The following is a 21331-nucleotide window of genomic DNA, read 5'->3' on the forward strand; positions in this document are numbered from 1 at the left end:
CCTCTTCTTAGCACTTCCACTGACGCCACTTTTGTCTGAGCTGCCATCATCTCTTTTTTAGGTTCACTGTAAACAGCCTCCAAGTAGGTCTCTGTGCTTCTATCCTTGCCCCCGCTCAGTCTATTCCTGAGGCAACAGCCAGAGTGATCTTTTATAGAAACGTAAGTCACATCACGTGGAGGCCCTGCTCAATATCCTGCAATGGCTCCTCATCTCAGTGTTCACCATGGCCTCTTAGGCCAGACCTCCTCTCCTACTCTTTCTTCTCTATCCCTTGCTCTTTCTGTTCCTACGCCAGAGCCTTTGCGAGAGCTGGCTGTCCCCATTGCCTAGATTGCTCTTCCCTCCAGGTGTCAGCTTGGCCAACTCCCTGACCTCCCTCAAGTGTTTGTTCACATGTCACCTTCTCAATGTGGCTTATCTACCCTGAGGACTCTTTTTATTTATTTATTTATTTATTTTTAAAGTTTATTTACTTATTTATTTTTGGCTGCATTGGGTCTTCGTTGTTGGGTCTTTATTGCTGCACGTGGGCTTTCTCTAGTTGTGGCGAGCGGAGGCTACTTTTCGTTGTGGTGCGTGGGCTTCTCATTGCGGTGGCTTCTCTTGTTGCAGAGCTCGGGCTCTAGGGGTGCAGGCTCAGTTGTTTTGGTGCGCAGGCTTAGTTGCTCTGCGGCATGTGGGATCTTCCCGGACCAGGGCTCGAACCCATGTCCTCTGCATTGGCAGGCGGATTCTCAACCACTGCGCCGCCAGGGAAGCCCTGGGACCCATTTTAAACGCTGCAATCTGTGTGCCCTACCCCCACCCTTAGCACATTTGAGTCCTCTAAATCTTTTTTTCTCTTACCTTAATCTATGTTTTATTTTTCCTTGTCACTTTTACTCTCTAATGAAATACATAATTTACTAAGTTTATTGTTTATTGTCTTTCTCTCCAGAGTAGAGTGTAAGCTCCCTGAGGGCAAAGACATTTGTTTATTCACTGATATATCCCAAAAGTATGGTGACCATAATTTATCATCCCAACCAGGAGTGAAAGGAGGCATTATTTTCTGGGATATCTTGAGTATAAACCAAGATTTTTTGCCAGTAAACTGGCATATGATCATTCTACCCAAAGGCCCAGGGTCAAAATTTTCACTTGCCTATCTGGAAACCGTTGAAGAGATCCAAGTACAGAATTGATAGCAGAGCTTTCCCCATCACAGTTCTCACCTCGTTTACATTCCTGCCCCTTTATTATACAGTGTCCCACTGCTACCAGAATAACATCTCTCTTTCCCTCATTTCCAATTCCATTCTCCTTCCTCTCCCCTCAAGGACAATAATTTAGTTAATCCTTGGAATTATAATTATTATTATAAATTTCAATAATTTTTTTTTTTTGCGGTACGCAGGCCTCTCACTGCTGTGGCCTCTCCCGTTGCAGAGCACAGGCTCCAGACGCTCATGCTCAGCGGCCATGGCTCACGGGCCCTGCCGCTCCGTGACATGTGGGATCCTCCCAGACCGGGACACGAACCCGTGTCCCCGGCATCGGCAGGCGGACTCTCAACCACTGCGCCACGAGGGAAGCCCTCAATAATGTTTTAATAACAGTACCTTTGTGTGTTTGAGTTTAACTTATGAGAATGAGACAGTGTTTCTTTATTTTTAATTATTTTTTTTTATTGGAGTGTAGTTGATTTACCACGTTGTGTTAGTTTCTGCTTTACAGCAAAGTGTGTCAGTTATACATATATATATATCCACTCTTTTTTAGATTTTATTCCCATATAGGTCATTACAGAGTATTGAATAGAGTTCCCTGTGCTATACAGTAGGTTCTTGTTAGTTATCTATTTTATATATAGTAGTGTGTATATGTCATTCCCAATTTCCCAATTTATCCCTCCCCTGCCCCTTTCCCCTTTGGTAACCATAAGTTTGTTTTCTGCATCTGTGACTCAATTTCTGTTCTGTAAATAAGTTCATTTGTACCATTTTTTAAGATTCCTCATTTAAGCGATATCATATGATATTTGTTTTTCTCTGACTTTCTTCACTCAGTATAACAATTTCTAAGTCCATCATGTCGCTCGCTACAAATGGCATTATTTCATTCATTTTTATGGCTAATATCTCACTGTATATATGAACCACATCTTCTTTCCTTTACTTTTTTTTTTGGCTGCGTTGGGTCTTCGTTGCTGCGCGTGGGCTTTCACTAGTTGCAGCAAGCGGGGGCTACTCTTCCTTGCGGTGCGTGGGCTTCTCATTGCGGTGTCTTCTCTTGTTGAGGATCACAGGCTCTAGGGCACACGGGCTTCAGTAGTTGTGACTCGCAGGCTCTAGAGTGCAGGCTTTAGCTGTGGCGCCTGGGCTTAGTTGCTCCGCAGCATGTGGGATCTTCCCGGGCCAGGACTCGAACCCATGTCTCCTGCATTGGCAGGCAGACTCCTAACCACTGAGCCACCAGGGAAGCCCCTGTACCACATCTTCTTTATCCATTCATCTGTCAATGGACATTTAGGTTGCTTCCATGTCCTGGTTACTGTAAATAGTGCTTCAATGAACATGGGGTGCATGTATCCTTTCCAATTATGTTTTTCTCTGGATATATGCCCAGGAGTGGAACTGCTGGGTCATATGGTAGCTCTATTTTTAGCTTTTTAAGGGAGCTCCATACTGTTCTCTATAGTGGCTGCACCAATTTACATTGCTACCAACAGTGTAGGAGGGTTCCCTTCTCTCCACACCCCCTCCAGCATTTGCTATTTATAGTTGATGATGGCCATTCTAACAGATGTGAGGTGATACCTCATAGTAGTTTTGATTTGCATTTCTCTAATATTAGTGATGTTGAGCATCTTTTCATGTGCCTCTTGTCCAGCTGTATCTCTTCTTTGGAGAAATGTCTATTTAGACCATCGGCCCATTTTTTGATTGGGTTGTTTGGGGACTGTGTTTCTTACTTAAAAAAATTTTTTTCCATGACAGTATGCTTCAAAGATCCATTCCTAGTGCTCTGTGTACCAAAGCCTAACACTCCATTGAGTGCATCTGCCCCATTTCATCCTTCCCTTCCCCCAGTGATGGACACTTTGTGCCTCATCATCTCTGAAAACACAAGCAAGGCCGTGATGAACATTCTTGTACAAGTTCTGTTAGGACCATTGTAAACATTTCTTTGGAATACAAGATAGGAAGTGAATTGATGTATCATAGGATGTGCTTATGTTTAATCTGATCAAGTTCAGATATTTTGATCCCTAAAATGGCTGCAGACCTCAGGTCCTATATGCCTCTGTCCTTGACAACATTCAGATTATCTGCCTTTTTACTTTTTGCTACTCTAATAGTATGAAGTGGGATCTCACCATAGTTCTAATTTGCATTTTTCTGATGACTAATAAGCTTGAGCATCTCTTCATTTGCTTGTTAGCCTTTCACTTTAACTTTTCTGTAAATTGTCTGCTCATATATCCTTTGCCAATGCTAATTTGCAGGAATTCTAGTTTGTTTAGTCATTGTCAGTTTTAATTATTACAAATATCTTCTTCCACTCTGTATTCCATCTTTAAACTCTATCCATTATATCATGCTTTGAATAGAAATCCTTAATTTTAATGTGATCAAAATAGTTTGTGCTTTCGATTTAAATTTTATTTAAGGAATACTTAACGACTCCTAGGTGAAATAGATTCTCCTTTTAACTCAAGACTTTTGCCTTTCACATTCAGGTCTTTATACCATTTTGAGCCTACCTTTGTATATCACGTTTACTGTGAGTCAGTTTTCCCACCTCCACGTACAAAATAAACCACCCCTTCCACATTGATTGTGGTACCACCTTTCTTGTATACTAAGTTCTCATATCTACCTGGATTTTATTCCATTGGTCTGTTTGTTCTTGAACAAAAATGTGTTCAATATATTTTATTCCTATGGTTTTGTGGTGTATTTTAGTATCTGATAAGGTTAGTCTCCCTTCCTCACAAAGCCTTTTCAAGGTGGAACTTTACTTGTAGATCTTTAATCTAGAATTATTTTTTTGAGATTGCAATTAATTTGTAGATCATTGGGGAGAGTTGACATCTATATAATTTTGAGTTACTCCACCTAAAACATGTCTCTTCAGTCTTTTTTCTTTCCTTACAGCATTGACCAGACCTCCGGTAATATGTTAAACAATAGTGGTGATTGGGCATCCTGGTCTTGTTCCGAGTCTAAAAGCAACACACTAAGAAGCCTCAATTAAATGTAATATTGGCTGTAAATTGTTGGTATAAAATCTTTACCAAGTTGAGGTTGCTGAGTTTAAAAAGTATTGTAATAATAAGGTGAACTTTATAAAGTGCCTTTTTTCCAAATTCAATTGAAATAATCTTGTGTTTTTCATCATTTATCTATTAATATAAAATTACATCAATAGGGCTTCCCTGGTGGTGCCGTGGTTAAGAATCTGCCTGCCAATGCAGGGGACATGGGTTCGAGCCCTGGTCTGGGAAGATCCCACAGGCCGTGGAGCAACTAAGCCCATGCACCACAACTACTGAGCCTGGGCTCTAGAGCCCTAATGCCACAGCTACTAAGCCCGCATGCCACAACTACTGAAGCCCACGTGCCTAGAGCCTGTGCTCTGCAACAAGAGAAGCCACTGCAATGAGAAACCCTCGCACCACAACGAAGAGTAGCCCCCCGCTCATCACAACTAGAGAAAAGCCCTCGCGCAGCAATGAAGACCCAATGCAGCCAAAAATAAATAAATAAATAATTAATTAATTACATCAATAGATTTAAAAAATATTGACCCATGCTTTTTTCTGTGGGGTTAATCCTACTTGATCAAGATGTTTTGTTTTATTTTTTTTGGCTGTGTTGCATGGCTTACGGGCTCTTAGTTCCCTGATCAGGGATTGAACCTGGGCCTTCGGCAGTGAAAGCACAGAGTCCTAACCACTGGACCACAAGGGAATTCCCAAGGTGTATTATTATTATTATTATTTTTTTTTGCGGTACGCGGGCCTCTCACTGTTGTGGCCTCTCCCGTTGTGGAGCACAGGCTCTGGACGCGCAGGCTCAGCAGCCATGGCTCACGGGCCCAGCCGCTCTGCGGCATGTGGGATCTTCCTGGACCAGGGCACGAAGCTGCGTACCCTGCATCAGCAGGCAGACTCTCAACCACTGCGCCACCAGGGAAGCCCTAAGATGTATTATTTTTTATTATAATTATAGGCAAACTTTATGGAACACTATGTGACAAGCACAGTTCTAGCTACTTAATATTTTTTTGCATTTAATCCTCATGACAACCCTTTGAGGTAGGCATATTATAACCATTTGTCAGATGGGGAAACTGAAGCACAGGGAAGCTAAATGATTTGCTGAAGTTCACTCAGGAAGGGGTGGAACAAGGGATGTAGCAGGCAGCCTGGCTCTAGAGTCGACACTCTTAACTGCTATACTATAGTGTCTAACTTTTATTTGCTTAACTAATATTTTATTTACATATTTGTGTTTGCATTTATAAGTGAAAATAGTTTGTACTTTTGAGACATGATTCACATACCATGAAATTCACCCTTTTAAAGTATGCATTTCAGTGGGTTTTAGTAGTCACAAGGTTTTGCAACCATCACTATACTATTTAATTCCAGATTTCCATCACCCCAAAGAGAAACCTTGAACCCATGAAGAGTTACTCCCATTCTCCCTTTCTCCAGCCCCTGGCAACTACTTGTCTAGTTTCTGTTTCTATGGCTTTGCCTAGTCAATGTTTCATATAAATGGAATCATACACTATATGGCTTTCTGTGGCTTCTCTTATTTAGCATAATGTTTTCAAGGCCATCCACGTTGTATCAGAACTTCATTCATTTTTATGGTTGAATCATATCCCATTGTATGGATAAACCACATTTTGTTTATTCATTCATCCAATGAACACCTGTTACCACTATTTGGCTATTAATAGTATCGCTGTGAACATTTGAGTATGATTTTTTGTGCGAACATATGTTTTCAATTCTTTTGAGTATATACCTTGCAGTGGAATTGAAGGTCATATGGCATGCTATGTTTAATTTTGAGGAATTTACCTTAATCCAAGTTTGGAATCAAGGTTAAACATGTGCTTCTACTTCTTACTGAAATGGCAAAATGGCATGAGCTGCTGCTTCTTCCCCCAGGTCAACACCTGAAGAGACTCTAGCTGAAACAGATGTAGAAGATAAGGAACCAAGAGAAAAGGGAGAAACCCCTGGAAAGAGCTTTCTTTTCTTTTATTGAAGTATAGTTGATGTACAATATTATGTAAGTTACAGGTGTACAATATAGTGACTCACAATGTTTAAAGTTTATATTCCATTGATGGTTATTATAAAATATTGGCTATAGTACCTGTGTTGTACAATATATCCTTGTAATTTATTCATACATAATCCTTTGTACCTCTTAATCCTACCCCTATCTTTTTTTTTTTTTTTTTTGCGGTACGCGGGCCTCTCACTGCTGTGGCCTCTCCTGCTGCGGAGCACAGGCTCCAGACGCGCAGGCCCAGTGGCCACGGCCCACGGGCCCAGCCGCTCCACGGCATGTGGGATCCTCCCGGACCGGGGCACGAACCCGTGTCCCCTGCATCGACAGGCGGACTCTCAACCACTGCGCCACCAGGGAAGCCCTAATCCTACCCTTATCTTGCCCTTCCCACTTCCCTCTGCCACTCGTAACCACTCGTGTGTTCTCTATATCTATGAGCATGTTTCCTTATTGTTATATACACTAGTTTGTTGTATTTTTTAGATTCCACATATAAGTGATATAATACAGTATTGGTCTTTCTCTGTCTGACTTATGTCACTTACCATAATACCGTCTAAGTCCATCCATGCTGTTGCAAATGGCAAACTTTCATTTTTTTAATGGCTGAGTAGTATTCCATTGTATATATAAACCACATCTTTTTTTAATCCATTGATCTGTTGATGGACAGTTAGGTTACTTCTATACCTTGGCAATTGTAAATAATGCTGCTACGAATATTGGGGTGCATGTATCTTTTCAAATTAGTGTTTTCGTTGTTTTCAGATATATACCCAAGAGTGGAATTGCTGGGTCATATGGTAGTTCTATTTTTAGTTCTTTGAGAAGCCTCCATACTATTCTCCACAGTGGCTGCACCAACTTACATTCTCGCCAACAGCGTAGGAGGGTTCCCTTTTCTCCACATTCTTGCCAGCATTTGGTATTTGTGCTTTTTTTGATGACATTCTAACAGGTGTGAGGTGATGTCTCATTGTGGTTTTGATTTGCATTTTTCTTTTTTTAAAAAAATATTCATTTATTTATGCCGATGATCTTAGTTGCTGCATGTGGAATCTTTAGTTGCAACATGCGGGATCTAGTTCCCTGACCAGGGATCGAATCCAGGCCCCCGGAATTGGGAGCACAGAGTCTTAGTCACTGGACCGCTAGGGAAGTCCCTGAATTTTTCTGATAATTAACGATGTTGAGCATGTTTTCACGTGGCATGTACATGTCCTCTTTGGAAGAATGTCTATTCAGGTCTTCTGCCCATTTTAAAATTGGGTTGTTTGTTTTTTTGATGCTGAGTTGTATGAGCTGTTTATATATTTTGGATATTACCCCCTTATTGGTCATATAATTTGCATATATTTTCTCCCATTCAGTAGGTTGTGGAAATACTATTTTTAATTGGTGTGCATACATACAAGCATGTGTGTATAGCCTGAGACAGAGGGTAGCCAGTAGGGCTACGAAAGGATAAATTAGTAAAAAGCAGTTTAGGGCTTCCCTGGTGGCGCAGCGGTTGAGAGTCCGCCTGCCGATGCAGGGGACACAGCTTCGTGCTCCGGTCCAGGAAGGTCCCACATGCCACGGAGCGGGTAGGCCCGTGAGCCATGGTCGCTGAGCCTGCGCGTCCGGAGCCTGTGCTCCACAACGGGAGAGGCCACAACAGTGAGAGGCCCGCGTACCACGGAAAAAAAAAAAAAAAAAAAAAAGCAGTTTAAATTCTGCTTTTGTTTCCCCTCCACCATCACTTTGGTTCAGTTTTCCCCTGGCCACTCGTTGCAGAAATCTGGGGTCATGGCCCAGACCTGTGGGGTTAGGATCACAGTGATAAAATCAAGATAGTGGGAAATAGGACGTCACTGGTGGTGCAGTGGTTAAGAATCCACCTGCCAATGCAGAGAACATGGGTTCGAGTCCTGATCTGGGAAGATCCCACATGCCGCGGAGCAACTAAGCCGGTGCGCCACAACTACTGAGCCTGCACTCTAGAGCCCATGATCCACAACTCCTGAAGCCCTTGCACCTAGAGCCTGTGCTCCGCAACAAGAGAAGCCACCAAAATGAGAAGCACGTGTACTGCAATGAAGAGTAGCCCCCGCTCACTGCAACTAGAGAAAGCTTGCACGCAGCTATGAAGACCCAACGCAGCCAAAAATAAATAAATTAATTTAAAAAAAAAAAAGAATCCGCCTGCCAATGCAGGGGACGCGGGTTTGATCCCTGGTCTGAGAACTAGATCCCATATGCTGCAACTAAGAGTTTGCATGCCACAACTAAGGAGACGGCGAGCTGCAGCTAAGGAGCCCTTACAACAAAATAAATAAATATTAAAAAAAAATGTTCTTGGAGAGAATTCGAGAAACAAATCCAGGAGATACTGTAAGAAGTAAGGTTAACCAAGGTCTATAGAAAGGTTTGCTGCAGTCTTTTTTTTTTTTTTTTTTTTTGGCTGCGTTGGGTCTTCATTGCTGAGCGTGGGCTTTCTCCAGTTGTGGCGAGTGGGGGCTACTCTTCCTTGCGGTGTGAGGGCTTCTCATCGCGGTGGCTTTTCTCTTGCGGAGCACGGGCTCTAGGCGCATGGGCTTCAGTAGTTGCAGCACGCAGGCTCAGTAGTTGTGGCTTGCGGGCTCTAGAGCACAGGTTCAGTAGTTGTGGCACATGGACTCAGTTGCTCCACGACATGTGGAATCTTCCTGGACCAGGGATCGAACACGTGTCCCCTGCATTGGCAGGCGGATTCTTAACCACTGCGCCACCAGGGAAGTCCTTGCTGTAGTCTTTTTTTTTTTTTTTTTTTTGCGGTACGCGGGCCTCTTACTGCTATGGCCTCTCCTGTTGCGGAGCACAGGGTCCGGACACGCAGGCTCAGCGGCCATGGCTCACGGCCCTAGCCGCTCTGCGGCATGTGGGATCCTCCCGGACCGGGGCACGAACCCGCGTCCCCCGCATCGGCAGGCGGACTCTCAACCACTGCGCCACCAGGGAAGCCCCTTGCTGTAGTCTTAAAACAACAAAACAAAAACAAAAACTGAATACCTTCCTCTCCCTCAAAAAGGAAAACATATTTTATAATGGCCAACTATTAAAATTTTGGAGAATATCATCATGATGGGTGAAGAGACACAAAGGAACATGAAAGCATGCTAAAGTTCTCATGTTAGAGGAACAATATAAATATCAGGTTTAAATTCAAAGAGGTTTAATTTGGAGGTCAAATTAAATAAAAGAGAAGGTAGAAATGTCTAAATATATTAATAATTGCAATAAGCAAAAAGGGACAAAACTCACCAGGTAAAAGTCAGGGTTTGTCAGATTGGATTAAAAAAGCAAAATTCATGGGCTTCCCTGGTGCGCAGTGGTTGAGAGTCCGCCTGCCGATGCAAGGGACACGGGTTTGTGTCCCGGTCCGGGAAGATCCCACATGCCGCGGAACGGCTAGGTCCGTGAGCTATGGCTGCTGAGCCTGTGCGTCCGGAGCCTGTGCTCCGCAGCAGGAGAGGCCACAGCAGTGAGAGGCTCGCGTACCGCAAAAAAAAAAAAAAAAAAGCAAAATTCATGAGGCCATGGAAGAGAAAAAAGAGACATTTCAGGTAAATTTTAACCAAAGTAATCTTGTAAAGATATATTTATGTCAGAAGAAAAATAAACTTTAAGACAAAAAGCATCATTGGGGATAAAGAGGACCACTATATAATTCAGTTCACAAATAACATATAAAAATTTTAAACATGTATGCTCCTAAGAAGATGGCATAAACATACACACAGCCAGCATTAATAGGCTATATGGAGAAATTGCTAAATTCACCATCATATGGAAGGATTTCAATACATCTTTCCCAATTAATGATAGGTCAAGAAGACAAAAATAAAAAAATCAGCAGAGTTCAAGAAGATTTGAACCATACGATTAACCACCTCTTCCTAACGGACATATGTAGAATAATGCATTCAACTATTAGAGAATTTATATATTTTTCTCAAGTTCTTTGAACTTTTACAAAAATTATGTCACAAGTGTTGGTGAGAATGTGGAGAAATATGAACTCTCAGACACTGCTGGTGGGAATGTAAAATGGTTCAGACACTTTGGAAAGCAGTCTGCCAGTTTCTCAGACAAGGAACATAAACAGAGTTCCCATGTAACGAACCAATTTCACCCCTAGGTATACACACAAGAGAAATGAAAACGTATGTCCACACAGAAACAGCCAAAAGGTGGAAACAACCCAAATACCCATTAATAGACAAATGGGTAAACAAAATATGGTATATCCATACAATGGAAGGACTTTATTTTGCCATAAAAGGAATAAAGTACTGATACATACTACATTTTGGATGAACCTTAAAAATATTTTGCTAAATGAAAGAAGCCAGTCACAAAAGACCATGTATGATATGATTCCAATCATAGAAAATTCCTGACTATGGAAATCTATAGAGAAGAAAGTAGACTAGTGGTTGCTTAGGACTGGGGATAAGGAAAATGGGGGGTCAGGAGGATGATAGCTAATGGTACAAGGTTCCTTTTGAGGTAATGAAAATGCTCTAAAATTGACTGTGATGATGATTGCAGATACCAGTGAATACACTTAAAAGCATTGAATTGTACACTTTAAATGGGTGAATTGTATGTTAGGTGAATTTTTCTTGGTAGCTACATAATATTTTATTTGATTGTTTCTAATTTTTTGCTATACAAAAAAATGCTTCAGTGAGTAACTGTACCTATACCATTTTACATATGTGCAAATATTTCTGTAGAATAAAATGTTAGATTGGAATTGCTAATTCTAAGAATATGTTATGAATCTGTTATTCTTATAGATGTTGTCCAATTATATTCCATTAGAGGTTGTGACAAGTTATAGCTCCATCAGTGGTTTATGAGAGTGCTGAATTTTTCGCAGTTTAATCAACACAGTGTATTATCAAACTTTTGATTTTTTATTTACCTGGCAAGTATGGTATGTTAATTTTATCTCAATAGAGCTGTTAGCTAGCCATAAAGCAAGTCTCAACAGATTTAAATAGGTATCATAAAAACATGACACGGGGGTGGGTGGTGGTGATGTGATGAATTGGGAGATTGGGATTGGCATATGTACACTAATATGTATAAAATAGATAACTAAGAACCTGCTGTATAAAAAAATAAATAAAATAAAATTCAAAACAAAACAAAACAAAAAGCAGAGTTAACACAACTGGGATGTTTTATTAATATTATTTCCCCAATAAATATATTCTGTGGTCATTTATTTTAATTTACACAATATCTTAGATCCTGGATATTGGGTGGATATTAAGTATCATTTTATAAACTGTACATCTTACAGTATAAATCAGTCATAATATTTAGAACTTTAGTACATAACTTCAAAAATAAGAGAATAAACATTTCAAGAGGACACAAATTTGATGCAATGAGGTAAAAGTTATCAAGAAATAATATGCTGGGACTTTCCTTGTGGCGCAGTGGTTAAGAATCTGCCCGCCAATGCAGGGGACATGGGTTCGAGCCCTGGTCCGGGAGGATCCCACATGCCATGGAGCAACTAAGCCCGTGCACCACAACTACTGAGCCTGCGCTCTAGAGCCTGCGAGCCACAACTACTGTAGCCCGCGCACCTCGAGCCGGTGCTCCGCAACAAGAAGCCACTGCAATGAGAAGCCCGCGCACCGCAAGGAAGAGTAGCCCCCACTGGCTGCAACTAGAAAAAGCCCATGCACAGCAACAAAGACTCACCGCAGCCAAAAATAAATAAATAAATTCATAAAAAAAAAGAAAGATAATATGCTACCTGTTCTTATTAATTTGGTTTAGTTGAAACTTCTTTTTGAAAAATTACAGCAAGGGAGATACACAATTAAAAACCATTAAAAAAAAAACACAACACTATTGTTAGAAGTTATTAGAAGATAATAAAAGTTAAATTAAAAAATTAAAGTTAAATAAAAGTTAAAACAAATATATTTAGAAATTTAAAAAGAAACAAGTAAATCATGAGTCAAAGAAGAAATCAGGGCTTCCCTGGTGGCGCAGTGGTTGAGAGTCCACCTGCCGATGCAGGGGACACGGGTTCATGCCCCGGTCTGGGAAGATCCCACATGCCGTGGAGTGGCTGGGCCTGTGAGCCATGGCCGCTGAGCCTGCGCGTCCGGAGCCTGTGCTCCGCAACGGGAGAGGCCACAACAGTGAGAGGCCTAAGTACCACAAAAAAAAAAAAACAGAAGAAGAAGAAGAAATCACATTGGAAATAGAAAAATACATAGAACTAAGTTATTATAAAGATATTACATTTAACATTTGTAGGATGCAGAGAAAATAGAGTCTCAAGGGAAATGTATGGCTTTAAATGTTTGTATCAGAAAATAATAAAAGATAAAATTAATGAACTAAATGTAAAAGAAAAAATTGATAAAATAAACCTAGAAACATAAGGATGTAATAACCAAAATAATTAATGGTAGAAATCAATGAAAAAGACCCAAAGTAAAAAAATTGTTTGCTTTTCAATTTGAAATCAGTCACTTTTTATTAACTGCCTAGATTATAAAAATAATCATGGTAGACACCTTAGTTCATCCTTCTAATAAGCCTGTTCATCTGGTCTTCTCTGTTGCCAGCAACTCCACATTCCAAAATGGGTGGTCTTTTTCTTCATTCTGCCTGTCGGAGAAGATAATTTGAAGGGCTGGAGGAAGTTGTTTGCTTCTTTGAAGTGTTTTCTAACAGTATAAATCTCATGAATCAGATCCTCCATTCAGATGATTACAAATATACCAAGACATCAAGCAATCAATGTGTTAATATGTCAGGGCAATTCACTTCTTGTTGATTTTGCCATAACTCACATTTATAGATCAATTCATTTACTGACTTCAAATTCTGGTACCCCCAGGCAATACATGGTTCCGCCATCCTCACAGTGTTAACCTGAGCTCGAAGAAGGTGCTATTGAAGATCCGGCGAAGGCAAAGAACCTGAAATTCCTTGCGGACATTTGAGCTCATACCACTGATACTGATGACAAATGCCAATTTGGGTTTCTCAGGTAGATAGAAGTTGCCAGCTTTTCCTGTCATCCTAGCCATTCAAATCTCAGTCTGTACGTCTGCCTATATTCCTTGTGATAGTACTTAGCTTTTTTGTAAGGTAAGCTTCCTCCTTGCATTTCACAGCATTTTTGGGGCAAACTTCTTTTTTAGATGCTTGATCAGCAGCTCTGTAAAATTCCTTCACTCTTAAGGGCTTCTGACACAGCAGGAAGCTTTTTCTCCTTTTCTGCACCCTCCATGGTTCCAGATGGAAAAGAGGAAGAAAAAATGTCTTTCTTTTTAAAAAGCTAACAGAGTAAACACATCTCTTGTGAGATTTAATGAGAATAGAAAGAAAAGCACAAATAAATAATATTGTAAATAATAAAGGGGCTATAACTACAGAGAAAACTTAGATTTAAAAGATATTAAGAGGGGCTTCCCTGGTGGCACAGTGGTTGAGAGTCCGCCTGCCGATGCAGGGGACACGGGTTCGTGCCCCGGTCCGGGAGGATCCCACATGCCGCGGAGCGGCTAGGCCTGTGGGCCATGGCCGCTGGGCCTGCGCGTCTGGAGCCTGTGCTCCGCAACGGGAGAGGCCACAACAGTGAGAGCCCCGCGTACCACAAAAAAATAAAATAAAATAAAAGATATTAAGAGAAAACTGTTGTAAACTTATGCCAATAAATTTCCAAATTTATATGAAATGAACAACTTCCTGGCAAATATAACAATTAAAATTGACTCAAGAAAAACCCAAATGGCAAGTAATCTTATAATGATTAAAATTATACTCTTTGAGAATTTATCCCAGATAAATGAAAATTATGTTCACAAAACAAAACATCTGTACACAATTGTTTATAGCAGTTTTTCTTGTAATAGCCCAAAACTGGAAACAAGCAAAATGTCCTTCAATGGTTGAATTCAATGGTTCAGCAATACCACTGAATACTAGTTAATTCAGCAATGAAAAAGAACATTGATACATGCAACATGGATAGAACCGAAGGGAATTATGCTGAGTGAAAAAAGCCAACCTCGAATGGTTACATACTGTATGACTCCACTAATACAATATATATATTTTTAAAATTCTTCATTGAATCTATTTATTTATTTTTGGCTGCATGGGGTCTTAGTTGCGGCACGCAGGCTTCTCTCTAGTTCTGGCGCGTGGGTTTTCTCTTCTCTAGTTGTGGTGTGCAGGCTCCAGGGTATGTGGGCTCTGTAGTTGTGGCGTGCAGGCTCTCAAGTTGAGATGCATGAGCTCAGTACTTGCGGTGGGTGGGCTTAGTTGCCCCGTGGTGTAGGGATCTTAATTCCCTGACCAGGGATCAAAACTGTGTCCCCTGAATTGTAAGGAGGATTCTTTACCACTGGACCACCAGGAAAGTCCCAATATAACATTCTTGAAATAACAAAATTACAGAGGTGAAGAACAGATTAGTGGTAGCCAGCGGTTAGAAAAGGGGTGGGGGGAGGAGTGGTTATAGCTGTAAAGGGGAAGTAGGAGGATCATTGTGGTGATGAAATAGTTTTGTACCTTGATTGTGGTGGTGGTTACACCAGTCCACACATGTGATAAAATTGTATAAAAGTGTACACCCATACACCCAGAAATGAGTGCATGTAAAACTGGTGAAATATGAATAAGCCATGTGGGTTGCTCCAAGGCCAATCTTCTGGTTTTGATATTGTACTATAGTTATGCAAGATGTTACCATTAGGGAAAACTGGGTGTGAAGGGTAAAGAGGATCTTCCAGTACATTTTTTTGCAACTTCCTGTGAATCTATCATTATTTCATAATGAAAGGTTTTTAAACATTGGAGCAGTAAACAACTTCCAACAAAGAAAACACCAGGCCCTGATGGCTTTACAGGCAAATTCTGTCAACTTTCAAGCCACAGATTATTCTTATACACAGATCATCTTATACAACCTCTTCCAGAGCACAGAAAAAGAGGGAATACCCACCTCCTGCCAACTCGATGAGGCCAATATAACCTGATACCAAATTCAGATAAAGTTAAAACAGGGAAAAGTTATTACAAATACATTTTACTTGTGAATATAGGTGAAAAGATCCTAAACAAAATATTAGTGAATAATATCCGATAATGAATAAAAGAAACAAATACAATGACCAGGTTGGGGTCATCACAGGAATAATATATATACATGTTAGAGTATCTATAGATGTCATTTACTGTAATAACAGATTAAAGAGGAAAAAGAAACCCATATAAACATTTCAATAAATGCAGGAAAAGTATTTGACAAAATTGAACATAAATTAGAAATAGAATGGTAACCCGAAGAAAGCACCTATAAAAAACATACAATAAATGTCATCATAAATATGGAAGCTTTAAAAGCATTCCCTTTAAAATTATAAACCTGATACACATGCCAACTATTGCTATTTCTACTCAACAATGTGATGGATGCCCTAGCCAGTGCAATAAGAAAATAGTAAGAGGTTCGTGGCATAACTATTGTAAAGGAAGAGATAAAATTGTCATTATACTCATATGACATGATTATTTTCATTAAAAAACACAATAATCTCTAGACAATTTACTAGAGTAATAGAAGAATATTGCAAGGTAGTTGATTATAAGGTCTGTATACAAAATTGCCAATTGCTCTTCTATACACCAGTAACTTCATATGATGTAATTATAAAAAGAAAACATTAAAATAGCAACAGAACTATGACACAGGAGTAAATCTAATAGGGTATAAAATCTTTAGATACAAAATTATCTAAAAGTATAAGAAAAAGTTATAGGGACTCTCCTGTTGGCGCAGTGGTTAAGAATCAGCGTGCCAATGCAGGGGACACGGGTTCAGGCCCTGGTCCGGGAAGATCCCAAATGCCGCAGAGCAACTAGACCTGTGCGCCACAACTGCTGAGCCAGCGCTCTAGAGCCCGTGAGCCACAACTACTGAGCCCACATGCCACAACTACTGAAGCCCGCGTGCCTAGAGCCTGTGCTCTGCAGCAGGGGAAGCCACCTCAGTGAGAAGCCCATGCACCGCAACAAAGACCCAACATAGCCAAAAATAAATAAATAAAATAAATTTTAAAAAAAGAATTAAAAAAAATGCAATACTTAAAAAAAAAAAGAATCAGCCTGCCAATGCAGGGGACATGGGTTCGAGCCCTGGTTGGGGAAGATCCCACATGCCACAGAGCAACTAAGCCCGTGTGCCACAACTACTGAGCCTGCACTCTAGAACCTGTGAGCCACAACTATTGAGCCTGAGTGCCATAATTACTGAAGCCCGTGTGCCTAGAGCCCATGCTCCACAACAAGAGAACCCACTACAATGAGAAGCCCACGCACCACAATGTAGAGTAGCCCCCGCTCGCCGCAACTAGAGAAAGCCCGTGTGCAGCAACGAAGACCCAACACAGCCAAAAATAAATAAATAGAATAAATAAATTTTAAAAATAAATAAATAAAATTGTCAATATATACTTCCTTCCAATACTGTTTTTGTTCTGTCCCACAAATTTTGACACACAGTGTTTTCCTTATTATTTGTTTCTAAGTTATTTCCTTTATACTTTTTAAAAAACACAGTGGTTGCTTAAAAATGTAATCTTATAGTGTCCAACTTATAGAATTTGTAGTTTTCAACAATAAAAAGGTTTTAACTTTCACATCTTATGGTTGGAGAACATGGTCTATATGATATTGATTTTTTGGAATTTGTTGTGGCTTCCTTTATAGTTTTATGCATGTTCTATTTTTAAACATTTACTATGTATGTTTAAAAAGTATGATTTTCTGTTGGTTGAGAATAGAATTCTACATATAGCCAGTAAAATGAGCTTTTTGTGTTGTTCAGATTTTTTTTAGGCCACTTGGTGCTTGGCTTGTGGGATCTTAGTTCCCCGACAAGGGATGGAAACCCAGGCCCCCTGCAATGGAAGCGCAGAGTCCTAACCTCTGGACCACCAGGGAATTCCCAAATCTTTCAATATTTATTGGAATTACTCTTAAGACTTTTTTCCTGCTATGTTATTTTGTATTTCCTATTTCCTATGTAGTAAATAGGATTGCGTATATATATATATATATATATATATATATATATATTTGTACTTTGCATGATGAGGTTTTCTTCTGCTAGCTTGAAAGTTATAAATGCTATTTTATTTTTTGGAAATTGCCTTAACCTTAAAACTCATACTCATGTTTATTTAATTCCTATCAGTTTCTAAAATCTATCTATACTGACATCTCCTAACAAGCCAGTGCTGTTACATCTTTTTCATATGCCATCAGATTCCTCTGTGAGGTCATTTATGGACGTATTGTCTAGAACTTTAGTTCTGGGATTTTATTAATAAACTTTCTAATTCTTTTTCTTTGGTATTAGCTTTTCTTTTTCTCTCTTTCTTCCTTCCTTTCCTTTTTTTTTTGGTCAAAACTATACTTTGCTTCCTCCATTTCTCGCATGTATTGAATTTGCTTCAGTTTTGTTTTCATTAAGGCTTTCCCACTTCCCTGATTTGACCCCATGTCTCTGGAGGATGGGTGAAAAGACAGTCACCATCCTCTCAACCCTCACCGACATACCAGTTTTAATTTTCCTCAGGTTTTTCTTATTTATAATTCATAGTGCTTCTTGACTCTGTGGCTTTATTTTTTTCATTAGTTTTGGTAAATTAGCCCTTTCATGTCAAGTATTTCGTCTGCCCCACTCCTTCCTTCCTGTCCTTTCAGTTTTCCAGTGCCCTGTATGTTAAACAGTCTCATTCTCTCCTCTGTAACGCTATCCTTTCTCTCTTTCCTACCGTTTTTGCCTCTTTATGTTTCATTCTGGATATTTTCTTCCCACCTCTAAATTTACTAATTCTCTCTTCAGCAGTGTTTAATCTGCTGTTAACCCCAATCCATTGGGTTGTTAATTTCTATTATATTTTTCTGTCATAGAATTGGCTTTTGTCTGTAATTTCCAGTTTTCTGTCAGAATTATCCATCTTCCATTATCTTCTTGAACAAACAAACAATTTGATGACTTCAATATGAGGTTCTTGTGCATGCTTTTCAATTGTCTTTCGTTGTTGTTATTTTTTGTTCATGTTATCTTGTCTCCTAGTATGCATGATTATTTTTGTTTGTTCACTGAATATTATATTTGCATAAGTGTTCATAAAAATAATTTGAGGCCTAGATAACGATATCTTTAGAGAGGATTCACTTTGTTTCCTTTTCTTTTTTTCCTTTAAAGACTTTTTAAATGTGGACCACTTTTTTTTTTTAAGTCTTTATTGAATTTGTTACAATATAGCTTCTGTTTTATGTTTTGGTATTTTGGCCATGAGGCATGTGGGATCTTAACTCCCTGACCAGGGATCGAACCTGCACCCCCTGCATTGAAAGCCAAAGTCTTAACCACTGGACTGCCAGGGAAGTCCCTCACTTTGTTTTCTGCCAAGTTCTTGGGCACTGGCACTCTGGGATCACTTTAAGACAATTTCAGTGTTTGAGATGTTTTGAAGTTGAGTTTCAATCTTTGTAAGAGCTTGTCTACTCTATTCACCTTTGCTTTTAGGGTACAGTCTGTTGGGATCCCAATCCAAAGTGAGAGCTGTTTACTAGGTGCTTTCTCTCAGCAGGTTCTGGACTCCAATCTCTGTTCTGCTAAGTACCCAAGGCTGTTGTAAGCATCATTCTGTCTCTTAGCTACCTCTCAGGAAAACTACGTCTCAAGAAATGCCCCACCCGGAAAAGTAGTCCTAATTATGGGGCTTACATTCCTCAATCTCTCTCCTTTCCCAGATCCTGGCTCAGTAATTCTTCACTAACTTGTTAACTTTCCAATGATTTCAAGAAGAGATTTTCAGATTTTTCCAGTTTTCTAGTTTTCCTCAGTGGGAGAGTTGATCGGAATTACTTAGTCACCAATGTTAGAAGCCCAAACCCTCCCTCCCTCCTCTGTTCCTATGGGAAAAGCACTCTAATAACCAAGATTTGCTAAAAAACAGAATGACAATGGAAATGTTAACAGTGTAACAATTACCCAAGTACCAAAACAAAGAGTAGAAGTGCAACCCAAGGGAGAGTCTACAAATATACAAAAACACAAGTGTAACACAGTTGAAAAAGCAAAGCAAATCGACACTGATAACAAAGCATCTTTCCAGAAAATTGGGGGTGTCCCAACTTTGCTTGAGAATGCTTTATATTCAGTTTACAAATACAATATTATAGTAACATTTATCACCCAATAGCAGTTGGCTGTAAGAGAGTGAAAGTCTGTGGAATTGAACAACATTTGTCCACTCCAGGATTTGTTCTCAGCTGTCAGCATGGCCAGTTTGCTGACTCACTGGTGAGCCTCAGACCATACGTGGAGAACCACTTCCACCCGAAGGAAGAGGTAACATTTGAAATTCTTGAACAAAGACATTCTTGAATGGCCTTCACTAAATGTTTCTGTCTGAGATCTCTCTGTCTGATTAGGTTACAATGGAATGGATTACTGATTAGATTAGAACACTCTTCCCAAATCCACCCTAATCCTCATCCCAGGTCAGTTTGATTAGATTCTTGGTTTTTGAAAACTCCCAAAGATTGATTACATTATCTGTTATGCATGGGTTTAATCAGTTGAATTGTGGAGATTTTCAAGATTTAGGGATGATTTCGACAGCCTCCTGAACAGACAACTCTCAGCAAATAGCCTCAGATAACACACTTGGATAAATACTAATCTGGTTCCATAACCTCCCAAGTCTCAGTTTTCTCATTTTTATTTAAAAAAAATTAATATCTATTTGTTTATTTTTATTTTGGCTGCACCGAGTCTTAGTTGTGGCATTTGGGTTCCTTCATTGTGGCATTCGGGATCATTAGCTGTGACATGCAGAATCTTTTCAGCTGGGACATGTGAACTCTTGAGTTGCGGCATGCATGTGGGATCTAGTTCCCTGACCAGGGATCGAACCCAAGCCCCCTGCATTGGGAGCGTGAAGGCTTAGCCACTGGACCACCAGGGATGTCCCAGTTTTCTCATTTTTAAATGGGAATAATAATGTTGCTCATATCACAGGTATTTGGGGTGTTTTAAATGAAATAATGTATGTAAAAGTCTTACAGTGCATGGCACACAGGTAAGCATTTGATAATAGGATGTCTCATGAGTTTGTTGCAGGTGATGTTGTGATAGAGTTATTTTGGGGGCCTGGCGGGGGCCTAAGGTTTTTTGAGAGCAGTTCCTTAAGGGAAAGCAGGGATGGCTGGCTGGTATTCTGTTGGGCTTTGGAGAGGCCTGGATGGGGTGTGGTACCACATGACTGTGGCTAAACTGATAATGGAATCTCGGACTGAGTAATGAAAGCTAAAGCTTAAAATTGAGCTAATCATGGATCTCAGAATGACATCATGGAGCACAGAGCCTGGTAAAGTTATGGAAATTTTGTAATTTTCTCATGTCTGCTAAGTTTCCTCCTCTTATATGTTTTTCTAATATGGCTACTCAGCGCATTCCACTGTCCTGGCCCCATGGGGCTAAATGCTTTATCTGCTTTATTTCATTTACTGCTATATTAACTTTATGTTCCGTGGGAGAAAACTGGAGGCTCAGAGAGGTAAGGAAGTAATTTCTGGTCTGGCTTAAGAGCTGGGATCTTTGAATACAACATATTACTTTTAGGACCATTGGATTTGAGAGTTGTCACTCTAAATGGCTGTTGAATTCATTCATTTAACAAACACTTAATAAACAATGACTCTGTGCCTTGCACTAAGCTGCTCTCTGGGGATTCAGAAAGGAATACAAGACTACAACTACAATAAAACAGCTACATTTATTGAGTGCTAATTCTCTGTCAGGCACTTTATATATGTTAGTTTATTTAACTGTTGTAACAGTCCTGTATGTACCTTATTTTGCAACTGAGGGTCCTGACACTCAGGAACTTGTCCAAGGTCACATAGCCTGGAAGTAGCAGATCTTTAACTTCCAA

The 21331-nt window shown here is 39.9% G+C and overlaps 1 pseudogene; it reads right to left on the bottom strand.

Moving 5' to 3' along the window:
* Positions 1-12878: 12878 nt before the first annotated feature.
* On the bottom strand, positions 12879-13599 carry LOC115857947 (large ribosomal subunit protein uL30 pseudogene; annotated as a pseudogene).
* Positions 13600-21331: the final 7732 nt, after the last annotated feature.

This window comes from Globicephala melas, chromosome 1 (assembly GCF_963455315.2).
Source record: "Globicephala melas chromosome 1, mGloMel1.2, whole genome shotgun sequence".
Taxonomy (NCBI): Eukaryota; Metazoa; Chordata; class Mammalia; order Artiodactyla; family Delphinidae; genus Globicephala; species Globicephala melas.